Source organism: Pelophylax lessonae (assembly GCF_965119305.1).
Source record: "Pelophylax lessonae genome assembly, chromosome: 7".
Classification (NCBI taxonomy): domain Eukaryota; kingdom Metazoa; phylum Chordata; class Amphibia; order Anura; family Ranidae; genus Pelophylax; species Pelophylax lessonae.
Genome location: NC_138774.1, coordinates 54,192,506 through 54,212,136, shown reverse-complemented (window position 1 = coordinate 54,212,136; position 19,631 = coordinate 54,192,506).

The following is a 19,631-nucleotide window of genomic DNA, read 5'->3' as shown; positions in this document are numbered from 1 at the left end:
TTTGTTAAAAAAGTTTGAAATATCCAATAAATTTTGTTCCACTTCATGATTGTGTCCCACTTGTTGATTCTTCACAAAAAATTGCAGTTTTATATCTTTATGTTTGAAGCCTGAAATGTGGCAAAAGGTTGAAAAGTTCAAGGGGGCTGAATACTTTCGCAATGCACTGTAAGTAGGGGAGTTTTCCATGTTTGCCCTGGGCTCTAGATGACCTTTTCCCGGCACTGCCTGTAGGTACAAGTAAAAAAGAGGAACTTTACTACCACTTTAAGATATAAAGGTATTTTGTGAAGAAAGCATTGTCGCTGCAGCATGTGTACACCCCCGGCCGCTGTTTCTGCAGCTAAAAGGGAATGGTTGGGGGATGGTAAACACACAACTCAACTGTGCGGTCTTATTGTCTACCCCCCCCCCCCCCACCCCCCCATCTGCAAGTGTAAATAAGCCCTAAGATGATGAGAAAATCTGTGTCCCACTAAAGCTCATAGATTTCTATCATTCAACCTGCGGGGTGAAAGAACTAAATCTACACTAAACAGCACAAAGGCATACCTCCCAACTTCCTGAGAAGGGGACGAGGGACACATAGTAGCAAAGTATGTAATCATAGGACACACCCCCTGCCACGCCCCCTTAAAGGAGAATTATACAAAAAAATTATTGCTTAAAGCGGAGTTCCGGGCACAGAAACCATTTTTCAACAAACATACCCCCGGGACAGTCAGGGCTAGTACATTCCACGGCTAGCCTCTGATCTGTCCCGGTTCACACTTACCTTTTAGAAGAAATACTCACTTTTAAAACTTCTTCTCCAGCGTTGCCATCTCTGTTGTGGGCAGCTGAAGCCAGCGCGATCCTCTTCGGCGTCCTCTTCCGCGTCTTCTTCTCCCAGAATGCGCCTGCACCGGCCCCTTTCGTCACTTCTGGTGCGGCGCCGCATTCCTCCACAGCTTCTGGGCATGCCCAGAAGCTGTTTAGCGGGGAATGCAGCGTCGCCCCGGAAGTGACGAGCGGGGCCGGTGCCGTCGCATTGATTCCTGGGAGCGATGACGTTCAGCTCCCAGGAATCATCACAAGACAGGAAGTGACGTCGGAGCTGCGGCACCGAGGGAGGAAGTAGAGAATAGGTAAGTATATTCAATCTCCAATTACAAGGTAAGTGAAAAAAAAATAATGCCTAACTATCCAATTCCTTTTCAGGTGAGGGAGACCAAGCGGATGGGCACAAAAAAAAAAAGTTTGTTTTTGTGCCCGGAACTCCGCTTTAAACCAACAAGTGCTTTTTTTTTCACCACTACTTTTCCTTTTATACTGGCTTTTGAAATTTACAGATGCAGCATCTTAGAAATTGGATGAAAGGTTTACCACTGGGAAACACTTTTTGATAGATAAATAGTGCATGTTAATGATTTTATATACAACTATATAGATCAGACCAAAATGAGGGACAAATGAGAAAGAAGGAGAGATATAGGGACTTTGTTCCTAATCAGGGACAGTCCCTCGAAATCAGGGACAGTTGGGAGTTATGGAAATGGATGAATCTTCTGCTGCAGTTATGGTATTCTGACTGTTGGTGCCACCGGCTGTCAAGATACCCAAACAGTGGCTGCTTCTGATTGGTTGCTTGAAAATTTTCCACCCAGCTCCTTCAATTTTTTAAATAAAGGGTGTCAGGCAGAGTAATGCTAGCAAGACACGGATGAGCGAGTTTGGGGTGGAGAAACTTGACTGGCCTGCACAGAGTCCTGACCTCAACTCAATTTTTTATTTGTATTTATTTTTATTTTTTTTACACACAGGTGTTTATCTCTCTCTCAGAGAGAGAAATACGGGCGGGGCTCACAGTGAGTGATCCTGAGAGTTCACAGGAACTAAGGGGCCAAACCTAACCCCTGAAAAACAGCCCCATAATCCCCCCTCCACCAAATAATTTGGACCAGTGCACAAAGCAAGGTCCATAAAGACATGGATGAGCGAGTTTGGGGTGCAGGAACCTGACTGGCCTGCACAGAATCCTGACCTCAACCCAATAGAACACTTTTGGGATGAATTAGAGCTGAGACTGCGGGCCAGGCCTTCCCGTCCCCATCAGTGTCTGACCTCACAAATGCGATTCTGGAAGAGCGGTCAAACATTCCCATAGACACACTCCTAAACCTTGTGGACTCTTCCCAGAGTTTAAGGCTGTTATAGCTGCAAATGGTGGGCCAACTGGGATGCTATTAAAGTTCATGTGTGTGTAAAGGCAGGCGTCCCAATACTTTCGGCAATATAGTGTATGTAAACTCAGCCTTAGCTATTAGATGCAAAGACCTAGTAGGGTTCTTGGTGATTACCTGGAAGCTCCATTGAAAGCAATGGGAGTCTGCCAACTCCCGGAGCTATTTGCGGCCACTCACACGTAATCACTCAATCAGCGAACGATCTGCCTTGGATGCAGTGGGGGAGATTTACTAAGACAGGAGTACTAAAAATCTGGTGCAGCTGTGCATGGTAGCTTCTAACTTCAGCTTGTTCAATTAAAGTGGATGTACACCTGATTCATGAAGTTTGTCCAAAGCGCATATATCTGCAGAGTTTTCCTACCTCTCTCCAAAGCACTTAGGCCCCTTTCACACATGCTGTCCGTTTGTCCGTTTTTCATCTATCCGTTGACGGATGAAAAACAGACATCAATGTATCTCTATGTAAAAACGGATGATCATCAGTGAACATCCGTTTTCATCCGCTTCCTTCAATGTCCATTTTTTTGATCGGATAAATACCCTATTTTTCATCTGTCAAAAAAACGGATCGGACGAAAAACTGACGACAACAGATGAAAAACTGATGACAACAGATGAAAAACTGATGACAACAGATGAAAAACGGATGAAAAACAGGTAAAAACTTACGAAAAACGGATGAAAAATGGATGAAAAACGGATGGAAAACTGATACATTTTGACGTGACTGAACTGATGAACTGAACGGACCGTATGTGTGAAAGGGGCCTAATGCCCAGTCAGTACACACGATCCAAAAATCGGACGACGTTCCGTCCATTTTTGTTTGGTTGCTAGGAACTCTCAATTATATTCGCAAATGGGAGAGGTTACTTACGATACAAATTTTCTCGGATGATTATTCAAAAGCTTCCGGTATGCGTAACCACGCTGTAGCGTGTGAGGGGAAATGTCTACTGCTCATGCGCTGTCTACTGCTCACCATTTTTTTCGGACGAACAACATACCGATGATACGATAATCGTACGATGTGTTATAATACGATCAAAATTTTTATGCTTGCACGACTGGATAATATCGGGCGAACTGTTGTGATCGCCTCTCGTAAACTGTGTACTAACGATCAGATTATCGTCCGATCTTTTCACAAGTGTTATTTTTCGTCTGATTTTGGGATCGTGTGTACGGGCCATAAGGCTCCATTCACACCTGAGCGTATTGACTTCAGGCGTTTTTCATGCTTTTTTTCGGGCGTTTTTTGCAGGTGTTTGAGGGCAGGCTTTGACATCTAACAAAAACTCTTTTAATCTGGCAAAAAAGAAGTCGTGTATATTTTTCAGCTGTAGGCATTTTGCTTCAGGCGACAAAACGCTCATATGTGAACAGGAGCCATTGAAATTAATGGGATTTTGCTTGTTGGGCATTTTGAGACTTCAGAGATTAGCATTTTACGAGCTGAAAATGCTCAGGTGTGAACAGGGCCTTAGTCCTATAGCTTTCTTCTGCTATGTTCTTCTGTTATCAGAAAAGTTCTCCATCAACTGAAATAAATCTAAGTTGAAAATTGTGTTGTGGGAGGCTGCTATAAATAGATTAGCAGAAAGCTGGTCTTGTCACAGCACAGCTCTTCCTTCCTCTGTCTATGTGGAGGGGGGGTGTGTGCCTTTTCTCCAATCAGCTGTCACACAGTGTACGGCTTCACTACACTCCCAGCGCAGAACAGGAAGAGAAAATCTCTAACACGATGTGCACTTCCTAAAGAATATATTAAGCTGAAAACATCAGATATACATGTAAATCGTATGTAGAATTATTTTTTTCATCTCTGTGTATTATCTGAGACTGTTCACTTCACTGGGTATATGTGAGGGTTTGATGAAAGAAAAGTATTCACAATAGTGATACCTCTAGCGCTTGCTATTCCCTAGTGGAAATACATTTAATTACATAAGTGCTAAAAATACATGGTGGAAAAAATAAATAGTTCAAATATATTAATAGTAATAGACCACTCCAATATGATTGTCCATTCAGTGTATGGTGATAAATTAATCAATAAATAAATCAGTAAAAATTAATAAAGTCCAAATCCAATATATGTGACTAAAGTGCTGGTGCTTCTTCCTTAATTGCTTTGGTGCTTCCTTTCCCGTGAAAAATAAATAAATTGCCCACTCACCAGATGCTGTGGGTCCTATATGTCTTATGACATTAGAACCAATCGTGCTTCAAATAAGGAGATCCTTTCCAGGTTCGGATTCCCTCTCCCTGGATATGGACAGCCGCTGCGGTTAATCTTCCACCATGGGATGAGTCTCCTCCAACCACGGTCCACTGTATGAGATGTGCTTCCCTGTAAATCACCTCCAATCACAAGTCGTGATGGGGGAATAAAAGGATAGTGTGGTATTGTTTTTCCAAAATTTTATTTCACACACTCCGCACACTCAACGGTACAAATCCGTAAAAGTCCAATAGGTGAGTAAAAATCAGGTGTCATACACATCCACAGTTCAGATAAAATTGCAGCAAGGTGAGGAAAACCGTGTTCAATCCAAAATAGTGACAAACAAAACAGAACAGGATCGTCATACACGTGTGCTCGGGGAGTGGAGAGCGGTAGTTCCGGTTTGCGTTCCACTCGAACAACGTATGACGTCACGGCGTGCGTTCCACCTAACGCGTTTCGTCATTGGTTAGACGTCTTCAGATTCAAGACGTCTAACCAATTGGCACCCGCACTTTACTAGCAGCTGCATTAATTCATTTATTATCACGGAATTGTATTTATTTATATTATTTTCTACATAAAATATTTACCTATACCAGGTTCTAGAAACCACCTCTCTGGCGCGCTAATATACATAGTATATTTTTTTCTACAATATGTGAGGGTTTACATCCACTTTAAGTTTTGACAATAAGCCCATGTTCACATCAGGCCGACATGTCAAATCGCATGCCAAATTGGAGCTTATTGCCGGCAACGGCACTGTCTGAATCAGTGCGACGCCGACTTTGCGATGCCGCAATGATTCCTAAAAGTAGTTCCTGCAATACTTTTGGCGACTTCGGGGGCGATTTCATTAGACATCTGCACATGAACCCACACAGATGTCTCTCAAATCGCCCCCCAAAGTCGGGCTGAAATGCCGCTGAACTCACACGATTTCAAACCCGCATTCAGTGTGAACCTAGGCTTTAAATCTGAAAGCTGATTGGTTTCTCCAGATTTTGCACTCCCCAGTTTTATTAGATCTCCCCCATTGCATGAATGATTTTTGTAGAATAAGAAAAAAATAGAAGAAATAAACGTTCCACGCTCCAGAACAGACCTCTATATCATTTTGCAGCCTCATACTGACAATGAGTGATACAGTAAGAGAAGTAGACATGTATGAATATACACCGTGTTCCTGATCTAATTGTACATTAAAACGGTGCGTCCTATTCTGGCAGCACAGTGAGACTCGCAATGTATTATTAGTGTATTGCCCCGTGCCTCTTCTCAGTCGCTTCTCTACAGGAAATGCTTCAGCTGCCTCCCCCTCCTCCTCCTCCTCCGCTCTGCTTTTCTCTTCCCCACCTTTCAGCTCATCCATCTCCCAGCTCTTTTCTCCCTGGTCCCCGCAGAATAAAATGCATTATATCCCAGGCCATAGAACCTCTTCAATAACTGTCACTTTCTCTCTCCAATGAATCATCCCAGATAATGGCCCTGTCCCATCACATCGCCTTTTCTCTCCTGACTCCTACAAGGCTTTTCCCTAGTCATGCAACCTCCTTCCCTGGGCCACCTTTACCTGAAGATGTGTGGTTAGCAAAGTGTTAACATGAATTACAGTACAGGTGCTGGAATCCCTGGAGAAGAAGGGGTTAAAGGGGGAGTAAATTCCCATTTCTGACTTGCACCCATAGATAAGCCTATAATCAGGCCCTCATGCACATTGGACATTTTTACAGCTGCTGATTTTGGCTTCATGCGTTTTTTTTTTGCACCAATAAACTCCCCAGCATGTTATCCTATGTGTCCATGCACACATGGGCGGTTATCAGCGGTTTTTGGCAGGGGAGGGCGTTTTCTGGCTGGAAAGAAACCCAGAAATGGTTGGTTTTAGGCCCCTTTTACACTTGTGCAACCTGAAAGTCTCGCAACCAGGGCCGGCCCTACCATGGGTCCCACTGGCTCCATTGGACCCAGGTGGAACTTTGAGAGGGACGGAAAATTGATGCCCAAGATTTGTTTTTTTAGCAGTTTGCGGCGCATTACGGGCAGCATTTCACCATCTCACACTGCCACCTGTAGTGCAAACTGATGAGTATGAGGAGGGGAGCGTCTCCTCCTGGGAACGTCCCTCATGTGATCATGGTGTGCGCAATGACGTCAGACATCAGCGCACTCCATCTCACGCAGGGCAAATTGGATCTTCTCAGGGCCATCTTACTGAATGGGCATGCTGGGCAGTTGCCAGGAGGCCCCACCTGCCCAGGTACCCAGACCCAGCCAAGCATTAGTCCCGATTCCCGTGTGCATCCTGCCAGCCAACTTAGCAGGTGGCAAGCGCCTGTTGGCCCTGCGCTGCTGTCAGACCACTTGGGCCATAAAGGGGGAGCCCACAACTGCAGGAATGCCTGTCCGCCTTCACAGGAACAGGCACACACAAGACAGTCGAGTCTGATGTGTCCCGTCCATGTGTGTGTTCACCGGACCCAACCACCGAACTTGGAAGCTGTCATTAGCCTGGCACTGCTGTACCAATAAATATCGCCTTATCGATAATTTGCATTTTTATTCTCGTGGGTGATTGTGTAGGCAGGGCACCAGTGCTCTGCATCGCCCGGGGCCCTTTAATGCTCTTAAGATGGTACAGGATTTTCTATGGTGGTGGGTGCGGCAGACGCAATAGTGACCGGAGGACTGAGGACAGACAGTGGGTGTTTGGTGGACCGGTCCGGTGGTGAGTTATGGCAGAAAATCACAGTATATATAATATTTTCAAAATTTTATATTTATATAAAATAATGGATGTGGGGGGCCTTTTGGTGGGCGTGATTTTTTTTGGGGGGGGGCGCAACATTTCATTCTTGCACCCAGGCAGCACAATACCTTGGGCCGGCCCTGCTTGTGAATTTGAGGCGACTTGAAGCAATTCCTAAGTAATTTAGAGGTCTAAGGACCTCAAGTTGCATCATAGTCAGACCAAAGTAGTGCAGGGACTACTTTGAAGTCGCTGTGACTTGAAGTCATGCAGATATGAACGATACTCATTGGAAATCATAAGGGAAAGACTTGTCATGCGTCTTTGCAGTCCCAAGTCGCAGGACAAGTTGCACAAGTGCCTAAAGAGGAGTTTTTCAAATGTAAAAACACTCAAACTCTGATAAAAGCTTAAAACACTAAAAAATGCTACAGCTAAAAAAGGGCAGAAAACGCTATAAGCCATACGTTTTTGTGGTAGTATAGTTTTGCTAAAAAAAAGGTAAAAAACGCTACATCTAAAAAAACGCCAGAAAACTGAGTCAACACGGATCCGTCTACGGAGGCGGACCGTGTGAAAGAGCCCTTAGGCTGATGATATTTTTTGAAAAATACAATGAATTACAAGGCTGTAGAGAACAGTGCACCATTGCAAACTTATATGCTGCGGTTTTTAATTACATTATTTTAATATAGTCAGTCATGAACTAAAGTGGGCCAGTCTAAGACATGAAACTCCAGGGCTGAAAATGAGTCCCACTCCGGCCCTGGTTCCACCAAGTTGCAGCTGAAAAAAAGCCCTGTTCACACCTATGCGATCCAATTCCTGCAATATTTTGCAGTTTGCACTGTGATCTGTGAACGGATCATGGGGTGTCATTAACTTTGTATTAACACCCGCAACAGTTCTCATATGGCAGTGTGACCTGCCTGCGAGAGACATGAGATGCGGGAACCCACACTGGAATCGCGCTGGTTCCCGCATCGCATATGTGTGAACCCAGCCTAAAGCTGAACTCCAGGTATGGATATTTTTGCATAGGTGCCCTGGTCAAGCTTGGACAAATGTAGGTATGCATACTGAGTACCTGGCCAATCCCTGTGGAAGTGGAGAATCCTGGAGGAGTTGCCACTATTAAAGTCACCCCCACTGTTACTGCTGTGCTGCCTCCCTGCTGCTTAATGAACACTAAGGCCGGCCATAGACGGTTCAAATCTGAGTCGGTTTAGCAGGAACCCGCCGAGATTCCAATTGTGTGTGGGCAGGCTGAATGTACCTAGGTTGATGGTTCGACCAGCCTGACGGATTCATTTGCGATTATCGCTAGCAGCTCCTATAGCCGCTAGCGACAATCATTGCCTTCTCCCAGCAGAGACGGCTGCCCCCGCCAGGAGCAAACAAATGCTCTGCAGGAGGGATTCCCCTGTCAGCACTGTCTGTGTTAATGGGGGAATCGTGCAAATTGCTTTTCTGTATCCCGTGGCTGCAGGAAAGAAATTTGCACCGTCTATGGCCGGCTTAAGGGGGTTAGTCATTCAGCACAGGTGAGAGAACGCTCTGCATTTTCTTAATTTATGTAAAGCATTCCACTGATTGTATAAAGTGGAAACTTGACATTATAATCTCCATCTCATCCAATCAGAGAATGCCTAGTCTCCATGAAAAAAATACAAGGTGCTCTCTGAATAGCACCCATGCTTAGCAAGAAACTCCCTGGTTTCACTATGCAGGATCCATTATGATCACACGACCACCCTCATCCCTAGTGGTGTGATAATGCATGTGCACCCTGTCGCAGGCTGAAGTAGGCACATATAGTGTTACTAAACCCAGAACCTGCATTTACTATATCTGGTATCCAACAGTACACAGAACATGGAAATGTAATCATTTTAGTAAATATAAACTGCTAAATACCTTTTCTCTTCAGCAGTTTAGAGCAGTCTTATGACATCCATCCGTGTCTGGTTAAAGCTTGTAGGAGGAGTTTTCATTCTCCTCTGAATGTCCTATGAGGCTGCATGACCCCTGACCCTCTGTCTGAGCAATGCTGATTAGCCCTATGTTGATCACATGCACCCTCCCAAGAAAAAAAAAAACTCAAGCAATGCACACCAAACTGAGCATGTGCAGAGTGCCCCCAAGGCTCTGTGCTTTCAAGATATGGATCGGGGACTGTAAAAGAAGGTGAGGATCAGAGAAGACAGGATCAAGTAGCTTTTTAGCACAATGCAGAGGATTACCCCTAGGTTCCACAGTGAGTATAACAAGCATGCTTTACTGCATATACAGACTGATTTTACTGTTGTGGGTTTAATAACACTTTAAGGTTGGCACCATGGGACTGAGGTTAATGTCATATAAACTCCCAGAATATGCCTGTGTTATATAAATTAATAAAATATAATTTGTTCTGGCCAGAGACGAACACCGTGAAGCCAACTTTTATTTTAAGATAATAACATGTCTGAACAGCATAGCTCAGAATGCTATTATAACATTTTATTTATAATGCAGCAACGTGTCCTGTAGCAATATTCCTAATCCATGAATTACATAATCCGTTCACAGTACTGAAATGTTCAAAATCATATACATTTCAAAAGTAATCATTGCTATAGAACTTGGCCAAACCTACTTAAAATACAGTCAGGTCCATAAATATTGGGACATCGACACAATTCTAATCTTTTTGGCTCTATACACCACCACAATGGATTTGAAATTAAACTAACAAGATGTGCTTTAACTTCAGACTTTCAGCTTTAATTTGAGGGTATTTACATCCAAATCAGGTGAACGGTGTAGGAATTACAACAGTTTGTATATGTGCCTCCCACTTTTTAAGGGACCAAAAGTAATGGTACAATTGGCTGCTCAGCTGTTCCATGGCCAGGTGTGTGTTATTCCCTCATCATCCCATTTACAAGGAGCAGATAAAAGATCCAGAGTTTATTTCAAGTGTGCTATTTGCATCTGGAATCTGTTGCTGTCAACTCTCAATATGAGATCCAAAGAGCTGTCACTATCAGTGAAGCAAGCCATCATTAGGCTGAAAAAAATAAAACAAACCCATCAGAGAGATAGCAAACACATTAGGTGTGGCCAAATCAACTGTTTGGAACATCCTTAAAAAGAAAGAACGCACCGGTGAGCTCAGCAACACCTAAAAGACCTGGAAGACCACGGAAAACAACTGTGGTGGATGACCGAAGAATTATTTCCCTGGGGAAGAAAACACCTTCACAACAGTTGGCCAGATCAAGAACACTCTCCAGGAGGTAGGTGTATGTGTGTCAAAGTCAACAATCAAGAGAATACTTCACCAGAGTGAATACAGAGGGTTCACCACAAGATGTAAACCATTGGTGAGCCTCAAAAACAGGAAGGCCAGATTAGAGTTTGCCAAACAACATCTAAAAAAGCCTTTACAGTTCTGGAACAACATCCTATGGACAGATGAGATCAAGATCAACTTGTACCAGAGTGATGGGAAGAGAAGAGTATGGAGAAGGAAAGGAACTGCTCATGATCCAAAGCATACCACCTCATCAGTGAAGCATGGGGGTGGTAGTGTCATGGCGTGGGCATGTATGGCTGCCAATGGAACTGGTTCTCTTGTATTTATTGATGATGTGACTGCTGACAAAAGCAGCAGGATGAATTCTGAAGTGTTTTGGGCAATATTATCTGCTCATATTCAGCCAAATGCTTCAGAACTCATTGGACGGCGCGGCACAGTGCAGATGGACAGTGACGCGAAGCATACTGCGAAAGCAACCAAAGAGTTTTTTAAGGGAAAGAAGTGGAATGTTATGCAATGGCCAAGTCAATCACCTGACCTGAATCCGATTGAACATGCATTTCACTTGCTGAAGACAAAACTGAAGGGAAAATGCCCCAAGAACAAGCAGGAACTGAAGACAGTTGCAGTAGAGGCCTGGCAGAGCATCACCAGGGATGAAACCCAGCGTCTGGTGATGTCTATGCGTTCCAGACTTCAGGCTGTAATTGACTGCAAAGGATTTGCAACCAAATATTAAAAAGTGAAAGTTTTATTTATGATTGTTAATCTGTACCATTACTTTTTGTCCCTTAAAAAGTGGGAGGCACATATACAAACTGTTGTTATTCCTACACCGTTCACCTGATTTGGATGTTAATACCCTCAAATTAAAGTTGAAAGTCTGCAGTTAAAGCACATCTTGTTTGTTTCATTTCAAATCCATTGTGGTGGTGTATAGAGCCAAAAAGATTAGAATTGTGTCGATGTCCCAATATTTATGGACCTGACTGTATAAGTATTGACCTACAGGGATGAATTTAAAGTATATATAAACCCAGTCACTAAAATATGAGTATGTCAACGTCATTTCAAATGTGATTTTCAATGTTTTTAAACCTGCAGCCTTGGTTAAAATAATGCCTGTTAATCCTACCATGAAGGTCTTTGTTGGAACACTTTGTGTTATAGGATGATGGAATCCTGGTCCCTGTCTCCCAAATGTGCTCCTTTATTGTTACTCTGCTACATGGGCTTCTGAAAAAGGCTACAACTGGCCACATGGGCTTCCAACAGAGGCTACAAGTGTCACTTGGGCTCTGATAGAGGCTACCAGTGGCCACATGGGCTTCCAACAGAGGCTACAAGTGCCATGTGGGTTTCCAAAAGGGATACAAATGTCAAGTGGGTTTCTAACAGGGCTACAAGTGCCACATGGGCTTCCAACAAAGGCTACAAGTGGCCATATAGGATTTCAACAGAGGCTACATGTGTGACATGGGCTTACAACATAGGCTACATGTGGCACATGGACTTCTGACAGAGGCTACAAGTGCCACATGGGCTTCCAACAGAAGTTGCACGTGCCTCGTGGGTTTCCAACAGAGGCTATAAGTGCCATATGGGCTTCCAATTGAGGCTAAAAGTGCCACATGGGCTTCCAAAAGAGGATACAAGTGTCAAGTAGGCTTCCAACATAGGCTACATGTGGCACATGGACTTCTGACAGAGGCTACAAGTGCCACATGAGCTTCCAACAGAAGTTGCATGTGCCACGTGGGTTTCCAACAGAGGCTATAAGTGCAATATGGGCTTCCAATAGAGGCTATAAGTGCCATGTGGGCTTCCAAAAGAGGATACAAGTGTCAAGTGGGCTTCTAATAAGGGCTACAAGTGGCCATATAGTCTTTTAACAGAGGCTACATGTGGCACATGGACTTCTGACAGAGGCTACAAGTGCCACATGGGCTTCCAAAATAAGTTTCTCGTGCCACGTGGGTTTCAAACAGAGTCTACAAGTGCCACGTGGGTTTTCAATAGAGACTAAAAGTGCTACATCGGTTTCCAATAGAGGTTACAAGTGCCACATCGGCTTCCAATAGAGGATACAAGCACCACATGGGCTTCCAACAAGGGCTAAACGTGGCACATGGACTTTAGACAAAAGCTACATGTGCCATATTGGGTTCTGACAGAGGCCACAAGTGTCATGTTGACTTCAAAGCGAGGCTACATGTGTCACATGGGCTTCTGACAGAGGCTACAACTGTCACACAGGCTTCTGAAAAATGCTGCTATTGGCCATGTGGGCTTACAACCAGTGTCAATTTTGACTTTAAATTTAGATTTCGTTTTAGTTATAGTCTTTTGACTAAAAATGCCATTTTAGTTTTAGTCCTATTTTCATCTTTTGGCTAAAATCCCATTTTAGTTTTAGTGGTATTTTAGTCAACTAAAATCTCCAGTACATTTTAGTTGTCTAAATTTGAATGGGTTTAGGTAAATTTTAATGCATTATTTAAGCATTTCTTTAGAATTGCCAAACTAATTTTTACTCCTGGAGTAAAAAATCTAATAACATGTTATTATTTTTTTTGTAATTCCTTTATTTAACCACAGGTTGCATTGTACAAGTCATAATATGAAAAGAGCATAAAATACAATGACTTAAGTCTGCCAGTTAGAAACACGAGATAACAACATTAGAACTGTAGGGATAATATGATATAAAACCAGATAAGTTCCAGATCGGGCTGGAATAGAATAACCAGGAGGACATGATGGTATAAGACTCCAGTAGTTCCAACCTGAGAGGAAACAGCTCTAACTTAATGTTGCATACCAATGGGAGATAAAGTAAAGAGTGCCGGGGTGAGGTGAAAACACTCGGCGGGCAATCACCCCACCAAAAAAGAGGGGGGGGGATAAGATCTACTAAGAAACGATCCTGTAATTATAGCTACGAGCACATGCGTTAATAGGCAAATAGAGGACAAGTTAATACTTATGAGTAAAGGGAAAAGAAGATAGATGAAAAAGAGAAGGAGGGGAAGTACATACAAGGGAGAGAGACAAAGACAGATAGAGGACATGAAAAACTTGGGCAAAAACTCCCCCACCCAGGGTCCCCAGGCGGCTCCCAGAGAAGATAAATTTTGTTGCGAGATCTCCTGTAAATAGGCATCCACGAAATGCTGCCATGGTCCCCAGGCTTCAAGAAAGGTCTCCTCTCTATTATGAAGGGTAGTCGTAAGATCTTCCATGTCCCTGGGTTTGTTAATTTTAGGGAACCAAAGAGACTCCGAAGGCAGATGCATAGACCTCCAGCACAGTGGAATACAGGCTCTGGTTGCATTTAAAAGTTGGATGGTGAGAGAGCTCTTGTATTTTTTAATGGGCCGTTGCGTGAGGTGCAGCAAACACGCCGCAGGGTCGTCTGCCAGATCTACGTTGGTCAGATGTTTGATGACACTAGTCACCACCTGCCAAAAGGGTTTAAGTTTTGGACAATCTCAGAAGATGTGCAACATGGTGCCCCGGCCAGCGTTACATCGCCAACATGTATCCGGCACCTGCGGAAAATAGCGATGTAGGGTTGTTGGCACCCTATACCACCATGTCCAGATCTTACAACCAATTTCCTGGACCTTCGTGGCTATGGAGGATTTTTGTGCAAAGTGAAGGATCCCCTCTCTCTGAGAATCTGTAACTTTCATGGCGAGGTCTGTTTCCCACTGCGAAAGGAAGGAAGGGGAGAAGTTGGATGCCGGGACGGATCAAGGCAGCGTAGATGGTAGGGAGGTTGTGGTAGATCAGTTCCCTCCTATGGCATTTACATTCCAGCTCCATGAGCTGGCAAGAGATACCTGGGAGACTAAGGCATTTGCGGAGAAAGTGTTGATGTTCGAAACTGCTCCAAAAGTCCAAGGTAGGATCCGCAGCAGAGGCAGTTGAACCTGGGGAGAGATTACCATCCGACCCCAGGTTATCCCATAAATGGAGAAACTGAGGACTCTGGAGGCCAGGAGCAAATTCACGATTCCCGAGGATAGGGATCATGGGGGAAGACAATGGGGGGTTTGAGATGGAATGAAAGGCCTCCCTAGACACCTGCAGCGTGCTTCCTAACGTAGGATGATTACTGAGCTCCCTCGGCAATGGTGAGGTGATCCACGGCCAGCTCCTTGCTGTTTTGCCTGAATCCTCCAACTCCATGTCCACCCAATGTTTTGCCCCTGTGTGACAATGCCAGTCGACCAGCCTAGTAACATGGGCAGTGTAACAGATCCCCAATACTTGGACCAAGTATTTCTGTCTTAAATCCCCAGAATCTCAAGTGATGCAGTGACCTGGCCCCTCAATTCCCCCCAAACATTAGGCTGAGCTCAATGAAGGGTAAAACAAAAGACACTTTATTCACCAACTCACTTCCAATATATATACAGTTTTAGGAGCTTGTTTACATCATGCAAATGTATTGTATACAGAACTTAATTAACATACCTTGGCCTTCTGGAAAGAGACAATAGGTGAATGAGACTGAAACATTATCATAATTAATTCAACAAACAACAAGCCCAAAACATAGCCGAATCCACATTCCTAAAAGTGTGAACACACTTCACCTCTAAACTGATGAAAGCAGAAGACATAGGCTCTCAGACTGCACGTCTCCATTTTCAACACACCTTATTATAACTGTCAATACACATCCCCACAGTAGACGTCATTAGCATCTCTTTGGTCTCTCAATGTGTGTCATCCTCTGCTGTAATATGCAGCTTAGGCCCAAAGTCTGTGTTGCTTGGGGTGACAGGGACTTGAATTCAAAGTAACAGTACTCCAAGGGTCCCCCAGCATACACCCCACAACCAGAGCCACGCTCCCCTACAAGCCAGGGCCGTAGTCTGTGGGCAGGAGGCTGGCCTCCACACTCCTCCAGTAACCCGTGACGAACGTCCCAGTAAATGGGCGTTCGTCACAGGCAGCTTTGTAATAGGCCCGAATATCAGGTAGGCCCACTCCGCCTCGGGCTTTGGGGAGATGCAGCAGTCGGAGTTGAAGACGTGTTTCCAGTGTGACCATACAAACTCACGGAACATGGACTCCACGCGTTTGAAAAAAGAGGGAGGCAGATGGATAGGGAGAGCCTGCATCAAGTATAGAATCCTGGACAACAACATCATCTTGAGGGCACTACAGCAGCCAAACCACATCAATATAAGCGTGTGCCAATGAAGAAGATCAGCCCGCAATTGTGTGAGCAGCTGCCACCCTCCCTCCAGGACTCTACTCACCAGCCAATGACCCTGCAGCACATGTTCTCCTGGCTTTTATACACTATCCCATAATGCACTGAGACAGCCAGTCTCTGCCAATCACTGGGACTGTATCAAAGCCTGTGTACACATTGGTCAGGTTTCCTACTTCTGTCCAATTTGCCTCCCTATTGGACCAGTGTGGAAACACTATCTAGACTCAATGAATCACACACCGAGCACACAGAGCAGACCTAACTCACAGATCCTGATCCCTGGTATTCAGAAAGCAATATAGATTTCCCTGCTGCTCCTCTGATAGGCAAACAGAGCTAAAAACTATACTCTCTCGCTAGCACCTACCTAGGAGGGTGCTACATTTAGCATTGGGGCCCATAAGCTTCAAGCTACTCCTCTGGATTCATGGTAACCATGGAATAAACACTAAAAAATTATATTCTTAGGTTGACTAAATTATTACATGTAGCACTGCCCCCTGGGGGGTGCTTGTAATTGTATATTCTTCTGTGCCGCTTTGACCCTTTAAACCATCCAGCTCTCCTGACACTCTAGGTTCAGACATTTTGTATATACCTTTAACCGGTTGCCGACCGCCGCAAGTACATATACTGCGGCGGTCAGCCCCGGCCAGGCAAAGTGATGTATGGGTACGTCACTAGCCTGGGAGCCAATAGCGGGCCTGGCTCGTTCCCTAGCAAGTCCGCGCGTGTGACTGGCGGATCCGATGTCCGCCGGTCACTCGCGATCGTCCGCCGTGAAGGGAGAGAGGCATTCTTCCCTGTGTAAAAGCACAGATCTAACAGTCCTGCTATGTAGGACCATTGATCTGTGCTGTTACACACACAGCCACATCCCTGCACAGTTAGAAGCACGCCCCTAGGGACACACTTAACCCCTCCTTCCTCAATAAAGTTAACCCCTTCCCTGCCAGTGTCATTTTTACAGTAACAGTGCATATGTATAGCACTGATTACTGTAGTAATGTCACTGGTACCCCTAAAAGTGTCAAAAATGTCAGTCAAGGGTCCGATCTGTCCGCCGCAATGTCGCAGTCCCGCAAAAAAAAAATCGCAGATCGCTGCCATTACTCGTTAAAAAAAAAAACAACAGAAAACAAGCAGAAAACAAATTGGCCAAAAATGTTAAAAAATTTTGATTTTTACATTTTTTTTTGGGGGGGGGGGGGGGATTTCATATAAAAAAATGTGAAAAATATTGTTATTTTTGTAAAATTGTCGCTCTTTTTTTGTTTATGCCACCAAAGGAAAGCTCTGTTTGTGGGAAAAAAAGGACGTCAATTTCATTTGGGTACAGCGTCGCACGACCGCGCAATTGTCCGTTAAAATCACGCAGTGCCGAATCGCAAAGTAGGCTCTGGTCAGGAAAGGGGTAAAATCTTCCGGGGGTTAAGTGGTTAGATGACACACGGAGACAATGCAGATAGGTTTTAACTCCTTAGCTTGACTTCACTCAAGTAAAAGGCTTGAAAAGACTATTTACACCCTAAAGGCCCGTACACATGTGCAGATTGTCGGCTGAAAAGATTCGGCCGACGACCGATCGGCCGATTTTCGGCTTGTTAGTATGATGCTTCCGACAGCCGACAGCGCACTTTCGGCCGAATAGAATCTGTCGTGCAGACATTAAAATTTTTGTATGCCGACACCAGAACGGTCGATTGTTCGCCAGTCAATACAGAATTCGGCCGACAGACAGCAGATTTGCAAGACTGGGCATGCTCAGAAAAGAAAAAACACAGGGAAAGTTAACCATCACATTACATCACTTCTGCAGTCGGCGGACAAAATTAGTGTGCAGTCTTTTGCACTTTTCAGCGGACACGACAGCCCGGGGACAAAAGACGGCCGATCGGTCGGCCGACGATCGGTACGTGTGTACGGGGGTTTAATTTCCGGTTCCCTTCCCTGTGAGCGTTGCGACGCAGGGGGGTGGAACCGGCAGCAAATTCAAAAATGTAAATACACTAAATGACATGATACAAAGCTGTGATCCTAATGGATTACACTGTATCATGCCATTTCCCCACAGGATTGCACCTGGTGACTTTTCCAGTGCCCTGCCTGTGCTTTTCCAGTTCTTTGTGCCTGGAAATATGAGAAAGACCATGGCGTCCAAAAAGCGTTCTTTTTGCGCAAAATCGCTTTTAGAAGAACTGGAAAACAGAGACAGCGAAACTAAGTTGCTTGAAGAACTGAGCGATAGCGATTCGTGGGAAAATTCGCCATCAGGTACGGAAAGTGACGACAGCGATGATTCTGATGTCTCTTTCTGGCACATTCTATCGTTGGAAATTCTGAAGAATCATTTGATATATTTCCCATATTCTACAAGCTATGTGCCAGAAAGAGACATCAGAATCGTCGCTGTCGTCACTTTCCGTACCTGATGGCGAATTTTCCCACGCATCGCTATCGCTCAGTTCTTCAAGTAGCTCCGTTTCGCTGTCGCCATTTTCCAGTTTGTCTAAAAGCGCTTTTGCGCAGAAAAAACGCTTTTTAGACGCCATGGTCGTTCAAAATTTTCCAGGCACAAAGCACTGGAAAAGCACAGGCAGGGCACTGGAAAAGCCACCAGGTGAAATCCTGTGGTGAAATGACGTGATACAGTGTAATCCGTTAGGATCCCAGCTTTGTATCATGTCATTTGTGTTTTTACACTTTTGAATTTGCCGCCGGCTCCACCCCCCTGCGTCGCAACTCTCACAGGGAGGGAACCGGAAGGCAAGTGCCGGCATCGGCCATGCACAGAGCGGGGAGAGACTGTGAGGACGCCTGGGAGGACGACGGGGTATCGCAGGGAAGGTGAGTAACATTCTGGGGTAATCCTTTTGGTACTGAAAGTTAACCCCAAACCACACTCAGGAATACCGCCAGCGAGGTTAACCACGTTCCAGTACAGCCCAGTGCAGAAAAAATGTAGCATGTTCTACTTGGAACGCACTGGAACTGACCACACTAGTGTGAACAATGACAATGAAAACCATATGACTTACTATCGATAAGTTTTTGATTCAGAAAAAAAACGCACTGGACTGCATGTGGTGTGAACTGGCCCTGAGCATTTTTGTTTTAGCCAATGAAAAGCTAGTTAATAGGATAAAGATGAACAAGAATTCACAGCAAAAAAGCATGTCATACACAGTTATGGGCTCCCATTGAAATCTATAATTTGTTAGATCCTATCACTTAGTACCCAGTGTAAGTGGCCATCATCCCGGTAGATAGATGCAAAAAAGGGTACCCCCAATGGTTTGGGACTTTATATGCCACTAAAACACTGAAAAATTAGGCAAAAGAGTGTATAAAATACAATTTTATTACGTAAAGAAAACCAACAATAACTACATACACATAATTATATATTTATAATATATAATATAATTATATATATATATATTAATATAATTATATTAATTATATATACACAGTTATGGGCTCCCATTGAAATCTATAGGGACAGAAAATGGGAAATTTTGCCCCAAAGAAGTTCATGAACGTATTAATGGTCAGTTTTGAACAGGCACTAAAGGCAATGGGAATGGAAATCTTTCTGCTAAGTGTTGAAATGCTTCAAATGTCTCAGGTGTGAACCAGAGCCGACACAGGAAGGGGAAGGCTCTGCAAATTCCCCCATCCCCCGTCTCCTGATGTGGTCTGCTCATTCAGGACCCCCACCGATCAGTTGAAAAGCAAAATCAAACAGCTCCAAGGTTACCACCACTTGAGGAGTTACTCATCTTTCTTTGTCAATACAGAGCCCATTGGTTTTCAAATGAGCTCCATTACACAGGTGAAGCTCAACCTCAGAAACTCTTTGAAAATCAAAAAGTTTCAGCATCTGG